Genomic DNA, 16,440 nt, shown 5'->3' on the forward strand with positions numbered 1-16,440 from the left:
CAATCAGTTCAGGATTAAACAAAGACTGTGAATGGCTAGCCAACAACAAAAGCAGTTTCTCCTCCCTTGGTGTTCACACCTCCACTGCTAGAAGAGGGCCTCATGCTCCCTGATTGAACTAACTTTGTTATCCCTAGCCTGATTCTTGCTTGCATATTTATACCTGCCTCTGGAAATTTCCACTACATGCATCCGACGAAGTGGGTGTTCACCCACAAAAGCTTATGCTCCAATACTTCCGTTAGTCTATAAGGTGCCACAGCACTCTTCGCTGCTTTTTCAGCAGCAAAGATGCTTTCTAAAAATTGAGGGGTTTTATTGAATTGAATATGGAAATTAATAAATACAATCAGTTCAGTAGCCCTTGTGTTATTTGATTCAATTCAATATTATGCTGTTCCTTCATTTATATTTTTAAATATGATGCTAGATTGGGTATTGATAATCTAGAGCTGCATAGTAGAAGTTTTCTGAGGGAAAGCCAAAGGTTTTGCCAGCTGAGTAGCAGACATTGGGACTTTTGGAACCTGAGTAGGTATGGGAGATGATTAGAGACTGAGGGATAAGCAAAATATCTGGATATTCCTGATAAAAGTGATTATCAGTGACAGAATTAATAATACTGACATTTCAATTATCGTTAGACTTCAAAGTTAACACACTGACATGAAAGAAGCAATTAATATATTATTTTGAACTACTGTTCCAGGTTGTTTGCAGACTCAGGAAAACATCACTTACCAGTCTACACTGAGTTCACATTTGTAATATTTTTTTCACAGCCATTCTTTTGTGGTTGCAGAACTCTGTTGTGGTTATTTAGCAGGCAAACCTTATTTTTTAGAAGGCCGAATTTTTTGTGGTGCAAATCTGGACTAGCACTATTTATTTCAGTGGAGATACCTCATGATTTGCACCAGTTGTACTTTGGGGGGAATTCAACTGAGCAGTCTAATAAGTGATGGACCTGATATTAATCTGTTCTATTTTAAATCTAATAGAGAAGATTAAATTGTTTCAGACACTCTTTTGGCCAGACGCTGGGAGTTGTATCTGCATGGCCCTCTTCTCTTGTCTGTCCTTTGCCCCCAACAGTGAATAAAAACTGAAATTATTAATGAGGGGTTGGAGGAGGGAGGGGTTACTAATGACATTGTTTCTTTATGCCTTTTTCCCCTTTGTTTCTCTTTACACTCTTTCTAGTTTTTGAAATGTTAGGTCTCTTCTTAAGGATGACAATACCAAAGGTATTTTGTAGTTTCCCTGCTCAGTTAGGAAGCCTGAGGAAATAAAAGAAAGGGGGTCCCCATAAATCATTCTACTAAAACTTCCAGCCTCATCCAGTTAATAGTTTCACAAAATATCATGTCTTCCAGTGCTTCATAGTCCTTTTCCACTGTTACGTTTTGTACATTTTTGGCCATATGTGCTGTATAAAATTTGCTGCTGAACAGGCTTTAATGCTCATGTTCAACAAACTTCATTGAATTTCCATTCATGTTTTGGTTCTGCAGTAGTTAAGTGACATCTTTCAATGTTTTTGCAAACGGGACCAAACCAAATTGCATTTGTTTCACTTCACCTGAGTAGCAGGAAAATTCAACATGGGCCCATTAATCAAAGTAATGTACTTAGCCTGAAATACCACTGGGAGAAATTATCAATAAAGTAGTTTCTCTTTATTATATTAAAAATATTCAGAAATCATAAATGTTAATATAAAAGTATATTTAAATAATATTTATGGAACTAAAGCCAAATTGTGGATGCCATATTCACTTAACTATATATGCATGACAGAAAATCCATTGGCAGAAGGGATCTGCAAGTTCGAAGTTTCCTGATTTTTGGCTCCTTTGCAAAAAACCTATTGAGACGCTACTGTGTAGGCCATCTGCAACAGGAGCTCTAGAAGGACATTCTGGGGTGGGTTCCATATGTTTGTGTATGTTTAAGTGTACTCATCCAATAATGGGAGCCATACACACAATTCCACACAGATTATTCACTCTTCAGGAATGGATCATTTCCCTTAATTTCTTCTCTAATGTCTAGTTATTTTAATCCTTTGTCATTCTCCTCTTTCTTATATTCATTCTCTCCAATTCCTGTCTTCAGTTCTCTATCCTTTAGTTTATTGTAGCCTCTACACTTTCCCTTTAACTGCTTCTTTTGACTGGTTAGCTCATGCAGATGCCAGACTTCAGGGCCTACTTTGGTAGAACAGATTGTTCTCTGCTCTCAGAGACTTAATGGATCACAGACAGCAACATGGATGGGCTCTGTGTAGAGGGGAAATCCAGAAACCTGGCTAATTATTTCAGTTATGCTGACTACTCTTATTTTATAGTCTCGTTTTTCTGAGTGGGGCAGTGTTCTAGTGGCAGAGCTGTCTTTGTGAGCACGTGCACTCAAACCACATAGATTGATTAGCATTCTCTGAAGTTCATTGTCTGTTTTGAAGCCCAATACATTTTTTGAAAATCTCATTTCCACATTGCAGAAGCCTGAGTAAATTTCAGAGATTGTAAAGACTGATTTTCTATAAGAAACTAGCAATGAAGGCTGAGATTTGTTTTTCCAAGTTTTGTTAAGTGAATTTTTATTGGGGGGGGGAAGGCAATATTATGTGCTGTTATAAAATGTTTGTATTTTTGACCTAATGAAAATTTTGTTCTTTGAAACAGCTATTTCTTTCTTTTGTTTTGTTATAAAATAATGAAAATGTCATCAAGTGGTTGTGTTTCCAGTAGAGTCTTGCAGGGATTAGTTCTTGGCCCTATGCTATTAACATTTTTATCAGTGACCTGAAATCATCACTGCTAAAGTTTGCAGATGGCACAAAAACTGGGGGAATGGTAAACAATGAAGAGGACAGGTCACTGATATAGAGCGATCTGGATTGCAAGCAAACAATATATGTTTTAATATGGCTAAATGTAAATGTATACCTCTAGGAACAAAGAGTATAGGCCATACTTACAGGATGGGGGATTGTATCCTAGGAAGCGGTGACTCTGAAAAAGATCTGGGAGTCATGGTGGATAATCATCTGAATATGAGGTCCTAGTGTGATGCTCTGACCAAAAGAGCTAATGTGATCTTGGGATGCATAAACAGGGGAATCTCAAATAGGAGCAGAGAGGCTATTTTACCTCTTAACCTTTATTGGGAATTGGCAGGGTCCCAGCAGCAGAATGGATAAAGGGGGGAGTGCTGACAGCCGCCCCCACCCCAGCTCTATGTAAATGATTATGGAATTACTTGTTCTGTACACTTTTATCTGCCAGGTACTCCCAGACATTTAGGAATAAAGTTGCAGTCTAATTATATCCATCCAGAAAGAAAAGGAGTACTTGTGGCACCTTAGAGACTAACCAATTTATTTGAGCATGAGCTTTCGTGAGCTACAGCTCACTTCATCGGATGCATACCGTGGAACCAATTTATTTGAGCATGAGCTTTCGTGAGCTACAGCTCACTTCATCGGATGCATACCGTGGAAACTGTTTCCACGGTATGCATCCGATGAAGTGAGCTGTAGCTCTCGAAAGCTCATGCTCAAATAAATTGGTTAGTCTCTAAGGTGCCACAAGTACTCCTTTTCTTTTTGCGAATACAGACTAACACGGCTGTTACTCTGAAATATATCCATCCAGTGTCTCTGGTCCTTCCTCCAGCATAGCCAGACAATGAAAGTATTAGAAATCATGCCTTATAGTGATAGACTCAAAGAGCTCAGTCTATTTAGCTTATTAAAGAGAAGGTTAAGGGGTGACTTGATTATAAGTATCTACCTGGGGAACAAATATTTACTAATGAGCTCTTCAATTTAACAGAAGTTCAACATGATTCAATGGCTGGAAGTTGAAGCTAGACTAATTCAGACTGAAATAAAGCATACATTTTTAACAGTGAGACTAACTATCCATTGGAAGAATGTGTCAAAACTCATGATGGAATATCAATCACTGACAATTTTTAAATCAAATTGTCTTTTTTTTTCTAAAAGATATGTTATAGGAATAATTTTGGGGTAATTCTATTGCCTGTCTTTACACATCACAGTGGTCCCTTTGAGCCTTGGAATCCATGATCACAAAATGAGATTAGATTTTTCTAAATCAGTTTTGCTGGTTGTGGGGGTATGTTTTTACATCCTTCTGCATCTGCTATCTTGCAAAAGTTGCCATTGTATCTATTTTAACTGAAATGGATCCTAATGTGCTACTCTTAACCACTATCATCTAAAAATAGGATTTAAATATTACAGATGCTCAAGTAATACTAGTAAAATCAGCTAGCTGCAAATTGATCTTGCAATTATAAATAATACATGTGGAACTTGATAGCTCAAATTATGACCCTAATTACACAGTAACTGCTAAATAAATTGCATATAATTTAAAGATGTGCCAAAGAGTTCAATACAAATTTTGAGGGTAAAATGGCAACTTTAATGATAAAACTGATAATTATCTAAGAAAAGGCCTAGAACACAAATCTAAAATTTCGTACATATGTAGCATAAAGATTACTTTTATTTTATTTTTCAAACTGAATTTTATTCTTCTAATTGTCTTTAAAATCTTTCTAAAATGATATTTCTTCTGGGAACTGCTGCTAACATATTTATTTAATTATTTCATTGTTTTTACACATGCCAGATAATTACATTATTTATCTAGACAAAATAATACGAGCCAAATTGATGGGTACGGAGAAAAGCAATGTTATTTAAATCAAGGCTATCAGTCAACTCTTAACTTTAAACATTTTCCTTTCCCAAGCCTCCAACCCAAAGTTTTAACCATTAGTTAATCAAGAAATGTGAAATAATCTCATTGGGAAAGATGCTTTAAAAGATGAGTTTTTGAAATGATATGAGTAGTGGTATGGGAACTTCTAATAGAAAGACTTGTTAACACTCATAACTCAAAGTAGCAATTAAATATTTAAAACATGTATAAGATAGAGAAATGGGTAGGTGGATCACAATGAATACTAATTGGCAATTAGGAAATGCGAACAATTGATAAGGGAAACTAAAGGTTTCCATGAAAAACTCTGGCCAGTAGGATTAAGGGCAATCAAAAGGAATGATTTGAATATGTCATGAACTAAAAAAATGGTATAACAATATAAGAGTTTTACAATCCTTATGTCAGTCAAGTTGCAGAAAAGGCAGAGGTATTCAATAAATATTTCTGTTCTGAATTTGGAAAGAAACATAGGATGATGTATTCATATGTTACAGCAATAAAGAAATATTTTCTATTTCATTGGTAACTAAGGAGGATGTTAAACAGCAACAATTAAACATTTTTATAATGGTAAAAATGGATAATTTGCACTTCAGAGTATTAGCAATTGGTTGAAGAGCTCTCTGAACTAGTAATGCTGATTTTTAACAAATTCTGGAACATTAGGGAAGTTCCAGAGAACAGGAAAAAAACTAATATTCTGATAATCCAATTTACTCTTTTAAAATATTATCTGGCAAACTACATATTGGCTAGCTTTGTAACATCAATCCTGGGCAAAATAATTGAAAGACGGGGTATAGGATCAAATCACTAGGGAATTAAAATATAGTAGCATAATTAATCTCAGTCAACATAGTTTTATAGAAAATCAGTCCTGGCACTGCTGCAAATCCTGCCTCAATGTGGTGCAGCGGTGATCCTGGCTGTTCGACAGTGATGGTAGCGGAGTGTATTCTCCAGCAGGTCTAACCATGCTATCAAGCTGTCAAACTGTCAGCCCAGCGAGGGGGCTGCTTCATCTGTGGAGGGGCATATAATCCCTCTTTTGGAGGCTGTAAACTAGCTAAATTGGGGAGGTAAACATGCCACTGACAGCCGAGCCAGTGGGTGACTGAAACCAATGGCTAAAACAACATGGAAAACCAAGTCTCAGTTCTCTGCATGTTCCCTGATCCAGTGAAGCATTCAAACAACGAGAGACTGCAAAGAATCTCAGGTGCCAGGTCACCAAAAGGAAACCGGACAACTCTCTCAGTGTGCATTTATAACTGCAGAACACTGACAAGGGAGGAATCGATAAACCATCTCATGGAGGAAAAGACAAAAACAGCCTGCGATGTGCTGGGTGTTTGCGAAACACGACGAAAGAAGGAGATGGAGGTCAGCTGGAGGAATGGAAGCGCGGTCATTCTAGGAAAAGGAGAAGGCACAAGGACAGTTGGAGGAGTCAGATTCATCATAAACAAGGAATGGTCTTCGAAAATTGTCTCATGCCATTTGAAGTCATTGCGTATCAGGGTGCTTTACCTCTGATTGAACCAAAATAGTACCTTCAAAATCACCCATCTATGCTCCCACAAGTGCATGCAGAGATGATGATGTGGAAGGATTCTATCAGAAACTGAAGGAAACCCTCGCCCAGAGTTCCACATATATGATTGTGATGGGAGATTTTAACGCTAAGGTTGGAAGAGGGAGAGAGGGCGAAATGTTCATAGGAAGGTACGGTATCAGAGAACGAAACGTGCAAGGAGAACGACTAGCTATATTGGCAGAGACGAGGAGAATGTTCATTGGTAACACCTGGTTCTGAAAGAAGGCCGACAGAAGATGGACCTGGATCGCACCAAACGCAAAGACAAAAAATGAAATCAACAACTTTCTGATCGATAGACAATGCATCGTGCAGGATATTTCAGTAGTGCCATCATTCAATATTGGCAATGATCATCACCTATTGAAAGCCAGACTCACATTCACTGTGAAGGTAGAGAAAAAGGCGCTGTGTATGGAGAACAGAAGGCACCAACTGGTCGCTTTCAATGAGGCAATCCTGAAGGCTATGCAAAATCAATGTAACCCAAATTAAATTGATTAAAATCCAGTTAAATGATAGATCTCAAGAAGTAATTGTAAATGGTCAATCATCATCCAATGGGTTGCTTCTAATGGGTCCAACAGGGAACTGTTCTTGGTCCAATGCTATTCAATAACTTTATCAATGACCTGGAAAAGAATATAAAATTGCTGTAATGTTTGTAGATGACAAAAAAATTAGAATGATAAATAAATAATGATGGGCACAGGTCAGTAATATAGACCAACCTGGATCACATAATAAATTATGCTTATTTGTACAACATGCATTTTAATACAGACAAATGTAAGGTCATATATCTAGGAACAAAGAATGTAGGTCACACAAGATGGATGATGGTATCCTAGAATGCAGTAACACTTGAAAGGATTTAGGGATAATAGTAGATATTACTACTATAGAGTTCACTGTAGAGTATACTATCATATTACTGCTACTGACAATGGAATATGAGGTCCTAGTGTGATGTTCTAGCTAAGAGGGCAATCATGATACTTGTATGTATAAGCAGGGGAATATCAAATAGGAATAGTGAATGAGTGAGACCATTAGTGGAATACTGTATCCAGCTGTGATGTTCATACTTCAAAAAAAAAAAAACATTGAAAAAGTGGAAAGGTTACAGAAAAGAGCTACAAGAATTATTTAAGGTCTGGAAAACATGCCTTATAGTGTGAGACTGAGGAAGCTCAATCTAACGAGAGAAAGTTAAGATGTCAGTTGAGCATAGTCTGCTAGTGCCTATATGGGGAAGAGGTTCCTGATAGCAGATGGCTCTTTAACCTAGCAGCAAAAGGCATAACAAGATCCAGTGGTTGGAAGGTGTAGGTGTACTATTTCAGAATAAGACACACATTTTAAACAGCAAGGGTACTTAACCATTGGAACAACTTACCTAGGGATGTGGTAAATGTTCCAACACTTGACATCTTTAAATCAAGACTGGATGTCTTTCTTAAAGACATGTTATCCCTTAAATAGTAGTTATGGGATGGATGCAGAATTTGCAGGGTGAGATTCTACAACAAAGGATATCAGACAGTATGATCTTAGTGGTCCCTTCTGGCCTTAAAATCTAAGAATAACAATGGTTATTACTTGCCCAATCAAGGCAAGTAAAATACAATTTTTTATTAATTATTGTTTCCCATCTGATTCTGATTTCCCAGGTTTTTTATTTGTTCGTTTGTTTTTACAAATGGAGATAGAGGTGGTTAGGGACTATTTAGAAAAGCTGGACGTGCACAAGTCCATGGGGCCGGACGAGTTGCATCCGAGAGTGCTGAAGGAATTGGCGGCTGTGATTGCAGAGCCATTGGCCATTATCTTTGAAAACTCGTGGCGAACCGGGGAAGTCCCAGATGACTGGAAAAAGGCTAATGTAGTGCCAATCTTTAAAAAAGGGAAGAAGGAGGATCCTGGGAACTACAGGCCAGTCAGCCTCACCTCAGTCCCTGGAAAAATCATGGAGCAGGTCCTCAAAGAATCAATCCTGAAGCACTTGCATGAGAGGAAAGTGATCAGGAACAGCCAGCATGGATTCACCAAGGGAAGGTCATGCCTGACTAATCTAATCGCCTTTTATGATGAGATTACTGGTTCTGTGGATGAAGGGAAAGCAGTGGATGTATTGTTTCTTGACTTTAGCAAAGCTTTTGACACGGTCTCCCACAGTATTCTTGTCAGCAAGTTAAGGAAGTATGGGCTGGATGAATGCACTATAAGGTGGGTAGAAAGCTGGCTAGATTGTTGGGCTCAACGGGTAGTGATCAATGGCTCCATGTCTAGTTGGCAGCCGGTATCAAGTGGAGTGCCCCAAGGGTCGGTCCTGGGGCCGGTTTTGTTCAATATCTTCATAAATGATCTGGAGGATGGTGTGGATTGCACTCTCAGCAAATTTGCGGATGATACTAAACTGGGAGGAGTGGTAGATATGCTGGAGGGGAGGGATAGGATACAGAAGGACCTAGACAAATTGGAGGATTGGGCCAAAAGAAATCTGATGAGGTTCAATAAGGATAAGTGCAGGGTCCTGCACTTAGGACGGAAGAACCCAATGCACAGCTACAGACTAGGGACCGAATGGCTAGGCAGCAGTTCTGCGGAAAAGGACCTAGGGGTGACAGTGGACGAGAAGCTGGATATGAGTCAGCAGTGTGCCCTTGTTGCCAAGAAGGCCAATGGCATTTTGGGATGTATAAGTAGGGGCATAGCGAGCAGATCGAGGGACGTGATCGTTCCCCTCTATTCGACATTGGTGAGGCCTCATCTGGAGTACTGTGTCCAGTTTTGGGCCCCACACTTCAAGAAGGATGTGGATAAATTGGAGAGAGTCCAGCGAAGGGCAACAAAAATGATTAGGGGTCTGGAACACATGAGTTATGAGGAGAGGCTGAGGGAGCTGGGATTGTTTAGCCTGCAGAAGAGAAGAATGAGGGGGGATTTGATAGCTGCTTTCAACTACCTGAAAGGGGGTTCCAAAGAGGATGGCTCTAGACTGTTCTCAATGGTAGCAGATGACAGAACGAGGAGTAATGGTCTCAAGTTGCAGTGGGGGAGGTTTAGATTGAATATTAGGAAAAACTTTTTCACTAAGAGGGTGGTGAAACACTGGAATGCGTTACCTAGGGAGGTGGTAGAATCTCCTTCCTTAGAGGTTTTTAAGGTCAGGCTTGACAAAGCCCTGGCTGGGATGATTTAACTGGGAATTGGTCCTGCTTCGAGCAGGGGGTTGGACTAGATGACCTTCTGGGGTCCCTTCCAACCCTGATATTCTATGATTCTATGATACAACAATGTAATCCCCTTGGTTTAAGCAGATTTACTGTTGCTTTACACCAGTGTAAATGGCATCTAGTGTTGGGCCATATTCTTTCACTTGAGGATCATTTTCAAAAGTCAAGGTGCCCAAGTTAGTGCTGACCTATTAGGGGAGGGAGAGGAGAGAATAAATGAAGTAAAAAATCAGCCACAATCATACTACTTGTCAAATATAACAATCAATAGTTCATTGTAGAATATACTACAAAATCAGGCACAAATTCCTAATGATTCCATAGAAAAACAGAAGTTGCTAAAAGCCATCTAGTCTGTGCTGGCTCCTTTAAATCGTTATTATTTAATATAATTATCTGGAAACAGAATAACAGTCTTTGTTCAGTATTTATTTTTGTAATATCTCCTTTGAAACTGGAACTAAAGGCACTTTGATATTTAGATTGAAAGTTGTCTAGTTTCATGGTAGTCTCTGTAAATGCCTCTGTAATCTCAAATGAAATGTTATTTTGTAATTTCTGACTGTAAATCCAATCAGAAAGCTGTATATGTCTTTCACAGTCATATAAGTGGACTATTTTTTTTCCTTTTTCTAGTGTTACAATCACAGTATTGTCACAAAATGCTGTGCTAGTCAGAACCGCTATTCTACAGTACATTAGATGGGGTGGGATCTGAGTTACTACAGAAAATTCTTTCCTGGGTATCTGGCTGGTGAATCTTGCCCATATGCTCAGGGTTTAGCTGATCGCCATATTTGGAGTCCGGAAGGAATTTTCCTCCAGGGCAGATTGAAAGAGGCTGTCATAAATATAAAGGGAAGGGTAAACCCCTTTGAAATCCCTCCTGGCCAGGGGAAAGCTCCTCTCACCTGTAAAGGGTTAAGAAGCTAAAGGTAACCTCGCTGGCACCTGACCAAAATGACCAATGAGGAGACAAGATACTTTCAAAAGCTGGGAGGAGGGAGAGGAACAAAGGGTCTGTCTGTAGTCGTCTTGGCCGGGGACAGAACAGGAATGGAGTCTTAGAACTTTTAGTAAGTAATCTAGCTAGGTATGTGTTAGATTATGATTTCTTTAAATGGCTGAGAAAAGAATTGTGCTGAATAGAATAACTATTTCTGTCTGTGTATCTTTTTTGTAACTTAAGGTTTTGCCTAGAGGGGTTCTCTATGTTTTTGAATCTAATTACCCTGTAAGATATATACCATCCTGATTTTACAGGGGGGATTTCTTTATTTCTATTTACTTCTATTTTTTATTAAAAGTCTTCTTGTAAAACACTGAATGCTTTTTCATTGTTCTCAGATCCAAGGGTTTGGGTCTGTGGTCACCTATGCAAATTGGTGAGGCTTTTTATCCAACATTTCCCAGGAAAGGGGGAGTGCAAGTGTTGGGAGGATTGTTCATTGTTCTTAAGATCCAAGGGTCTGGGTCTGTAGTCACCTAGGCAAATTGGTGAGGCTTTTTACCAAACCTTGTCCAGGAAGTGGGGTGCAAGGTTTTGGGAAGTATTTTGGGGGGAAGGACGCGTCCAAACAGCTCTTCCCCAGTAACCAGTATTAGTTTGGTGGTGGTAGCGGCCATTCCAAGGATAACGGGGGTAATATTTGTTACCTTGGGGAAGTTTTGACCTAAGCTGGTAAAGATAAGCTTAGGAGGTTTTTCATGCAGGTCCCCACATCTGTACCCTAGAGTTCAGAGTGGGGGAGGAACCTTGACATGGTGGCAGCGGTGGTTAAAATCGTCCTTGAGATGTGGAAAATATTGTTAGTCTTTATGTACTTGGTAGTATATTTAGAGATGCATGTGTCTTATTAACTCTGTTTTCCTAGAGCTCCAGGAAGAAATCCCAGCCAGTGTTTCACCCTAGCTGAGATTTGGGGGGCGTGTCAGAGTTCAGAGTGGGGGAGGAACCTTGACAGAGGCCCTGGAGGTTTTTCGCCTTCCTCTGTAGCATGGGGCACGGGTCACTTGCTGGAGGATTCTTTGCTCCTTGAAGTCTTTAAACCACGATTTGAGGACTTCAATAGCTCAGACTCAGGTGAGAGGTTTTTTGCAGGAGTGGGTGGGTGAGATTCCTGGCCTGCGTTGTGCAGGAGGTCAGACTCGATGATCCGAGTATGGTCCCTTCTGACCTTAGCATCTTTGAATCTATGAATCAATAGGCCAGGTCTTTGAAATGACCAAGATATAGAAAATAATTTTTCATGTGACGTCTTCTCCAAAAGCTATCTGTAATATATGGTGACAACAAACATTCATTAAGATAGTTGTGTGACACTAGGACATTGGTTTTAGTTAATCCAGCTATTTTCTTTTATAGCTATCAAAATTATGGATCTATTATATAAAAGTATATAAAGCATATGGCACTTGAATTTTTTGCATTAGACTATGACCTTTTCAAATGAATAGCCTTAATGATGTGCTACTACAGTAAAAGCTTTGTTATCTGGCAAATTGAGGGAATGGGGGGTGCCGGTCAGTCAAAAATTCCAGTTAACTTAAAGGGAGGGAGTTTGGTTGCTGGAGGGGTCTCAGGGAAGGAGGCTTAGGATGCCAAATCAAGGTGGCGCTCACTTTGGGTGGCTCCCCACAAGCGGCAACATGTTCCTGCTGCTCCTAGGCGGAGGCACGGCTAGGCGGCTCAGCACACTGCCCCACCCTGCCCCAAGCACTGTCTCTGCAGCTCCCATTGGCCAGGAACTGTGACCAGTGGGAGCTGCGGGGGCACCGCCTGTGGTTGGAGGCAGTGCCCAGAGCTGCCTAGCCACACCTTGGCCTAGGAGCAGCAGGGACATGTCATCACTTCAGAGAGCCACGCGGAGCCAGGTAGGGAACCTGCCGGCCCCACGCAAACCAAATTATAAATCAGACTTGCAATGAAGATCAGAAATATGGGTTTATAGATCTTTTTGGTTGGTAAAGTGCCGATAATACAGCTTTTACTGTAATAGTAGAATAGTCAATATAATATGCTGATTATTGATAACATAATTAAATTATTTCACATGATACTCAGAATTTTAAAGACTTCATTCCTTAGAATTAATGGAAAGGATGCTACTGTTCACATTATTTTGAACTCTTGAGAGTGATTCCATTCTTCCTTTCTCACCTGGAACAGCTTAACTCACTAATATACAACTCTGAGAGAGGGAATTTTTTCGCAATTTTCTGTTGATTGTTACCCCTCTTGTGTCTTCTTATATCTGTTGTCTCTATTGACACATCTGACACATTTTGGCCCAAAGTCACCTTTGGCATAAAAAGGTGAAACTCTACTTAATGAAGTAGATTAAACTAGTACTGAATTTGATCCTGTGTTTGATTTTTACTTAAATCTCTCTCCCAGAATCTAATCCATTTATGACAATCATTATCCATTTGCACCTATGGGTCTTTTCAGAATCTGCTTCTGTAGTCTAGGTCCAAAAAGACTATATTTCCTGTGACAGAGGAGAGGGTTCTCCCCCACCCATACTGAAAAGCATTTGTACATCCATTCAATTTGATTTCTGATTAGTGGCCACCATCTTCTGTGTTGAATTTTGCCCACTGTTTGGTATTTTAACTCTTGTTCATCTTGGCTTCTCAGTGCAAGTTTGTGGGTCTGATGCCATTTTTGACTGACATTACCTATGCCTCATTAATTGAGGAGAGGGTGCTGATTATTCTAAAACATGTCCACACTTGCCTCATAAAACATTCCTTGTTGCTGGAGGGATGGTTAATTACTATTCAGTCTCCAATATCCATTTTACTGGAATAGATGAAAGACTGTGGCTACAGAACCCATCAATATCAGTGGCACAATGGGTTCAACTGGACTTCGTTAGGAATTGAAAGTGCATACGTGAGGATCATAAGAATGAATAGCTACTGACAATAAAGAAGGATTAGATGGCCATTTTGGTCAGGTTTTGACAAGACTGACAATGGAAAGTTGCAGATGTGTCCTCCAGTGTTATAAATCATACTTATGTAACCCACACACCTCCTGGGTGTGGTATTCTGTCCCCCCTAGTGGCACTGAGCCACTTAGAGATTAATTAGTCTGCTCTACAGCATTAGCTAAGTGCCACATGGCTTTTAGCTCAGGCAGTAGATGCTCATGCATTTAGCTCCAGAGGTCTCAGGTTCAATCCCACCAGACAACGACCACGGTCTATTGGTGTTATACTTAGAAAATAGAACTTAGTGATAATATGGGTGAAGGTGTTCTCCTTCATGCGGTATGCCTTTCATTTATTTTGGACAGTGCTTATAGGAGACCTTTTGGTGAGAAAATTTCCAAATAAGCCACAGAATATCATCAGTACGTGGATGACAAAAGCTGTAAATCTTTTACGGGCAAGCTCAGATTCTGCAGTGATGGAATATGCAAATTATATTGGAGCTATCTCCTCCTTAACTCTAGGGAAAAAATAAAACTTGATGCTGGGTAGACAGTTTTCAATAATTCTCTTTCCTTTGAATTTCAGCTTATTGGGGAATAATCTATTTATAGGTAGGCCATATTCTCAGCAGGTGTAAAACCAACATAGCTACATTGACTTCAGCTGAGGTTTTCCAGTTACACTCGCTAAAGATCTGGCCCAGTGAGACAAGTTAAGAATCTTGGCATCATTTTCAACCATGCCCTTTCCATGAACATGGTTTGAAGAGCCATTTAGAGTTGTGCATCTTGCTTAGGCTGTACCCTTTTATCACATGAAGACCTCAGAACTTCAACACATTCCCACATGATAAGTCTAATTTCCTCATAGTCTAGCTCCTGATTGGTTTCCCAATAACATTTTAGAAAACAGCAGTATGTTTGCTCATTGATTTGAGCAATCATGCTCACGTTATTCTTACCTGCAATCTTTACAGTACACCAGCTGCTTATAAAGTGGTGGATAATTTTTACATTAGTTTTTTTTTTTAATCATAACAGTGTAGGTCCTCCTGGCTATATTTGAGACCTTCTTCTGCAGTCTCACCTTTATGGATAATTGTTCTAACACACCATTTAGCAAGATGCCATTAAAACAGAAATTGATATGCCAATGCTCTTTTTCTTAAGGTAGAAGTCACATGATACCTTCTAAGACCATCATGATTTCCAGAATGAAAAAGCAGATTTCATATATAATGACCATTTGAACCACACCTTTCTTTAGTGAGGTGAAAAAAAGGTTTTCAACATTATTATTTTTGTAATAAAAAGCAAAATATTCAAAAAACACAACGTTTTTAGTTTAAATGTCAGCTGTGAATTTCAAAAGATGATGCAACAGACTGCTGGGTAGAACAGGCTTAGTTTGGGAAAAATACAAAAGTCCTAGGAGACTTTGATAGGTATAGTCAAAAGAGATTAGAAGGTCCTACTATGCATCTCCAGTAATTCATTTGGTTTGATTTTTGTATTGTATTGTTAAAAGACTAAATCCTAAAGACCTTATAAACTATTCTCAGTCTGTTTAGGGAACTCCCATTGACATAAAGAGTGTTATGTGGCCCAAAAGATGGACCTAAAAATACTGACAATGATGAGTTGTGTTTCTTCTGTCGTGATTTTTTTTCTCACTCCCTAGTTATAAGAGCTCATCTATCACATTAAAAACAGGTGTGACCCATTCTGCTCCAGTTCCTTTCTGCAAGCAATTGGTCACACAAAGAATACATTTAACATAGTTACATTTGCAAGTACATTTATATTCAGTTCTTTCTGAATTTTTGATTTTCTGTTGTTTTTGTTGCAAAGTAGACATCTTAGTACATCCTCACGAAGTCCCTAATTCCTGATTTTGATCACTAAAAGTCTACATTAATGATAGCAGATGATTAATGATAAAGATAGAAAACACACAGTTTATTTTTCTCTCTGTTATATGTCTTGTCACATAGAAGAGTGGGCCACTAACCTTTTGGAACTGGATTCAATAGTTTATAATGAAAGGTTAAAGAAGTAAGATACCAGCCATTTTTTCCAGAAGAGGTTGGAGTGAAGATGTACAAACTATTTCTGGTTTACATTGCATGGTATATAGGGAGACTATAAAGAAATTGATTTGTTTGCAAACAGTACTGCAAACATGACAGAACAACACTCCATAATCCCATTCCAGCAGTTTTTTGGTTGGTTGGGGTTTTTTTTGTTTGTTTGTTTTATTTTGGTTTTGTTTTTTTGTTTTTTTTTGGGGGGGCGGGCATGTTCCAGACAGTTTTCAGTCATATATGAATCTTTTTGGTTTTCAGGAGACACTGGCTGTGTCCTCTGGATCAGTGCTTTTTCAAAGCAAGAATGCCAGAATTCTGAAGCACAAGCTAGTCTGAGGTTGCTCTAAATTACCCTGGTTTTTAATGACCCCTAAAAGCTGCTACATTGTCTGGAAATTGCCATAATATTCTGTATTCTTACCAAACCCGCAAGTTCCTGACACTATCCCTATGACGGGGGTCCAGAGCTTTGGTGTTGAACTGGCTCGGATGGAAGGCATACCCCAGCTGCTCATTTAGGGCAGCTCTAGGATTATGCTACACCCCTCCAGTGGTGCAAAGCAGCCTTCTTAGAAGCCAGAATCTGACCCAGTGTGCCAAATTATACTCTGTTATATAGAGTAATCAGCTGACTTCATCTTTCTTTGTTAACTAAACTGCTAGTTAAAGTGGATCCATGTTACTGTTTTCTTAGTGGTCCAGTTTTCTAATATTAGAAAGATTGACATTGACCTAGGTTTATGTGCCTATTTTATTTGCACACAAATAAGAAACACATCTCTCCTGACAGTTTTAGATAGCAGACAGCTTAGTT

Source organism: Lepidochelys olivacea (assembly GCF_965140295.1).
Source record: "Lepidochelys olivacea isolate rLepOli2 genome assembly, chromosome: 5".
Lineage (NCBI taxonomy): Eukaryota > Metazoa > Chordata > Testudines > Cheloniidae > Lepidochelys > Lepidochelys olivacea.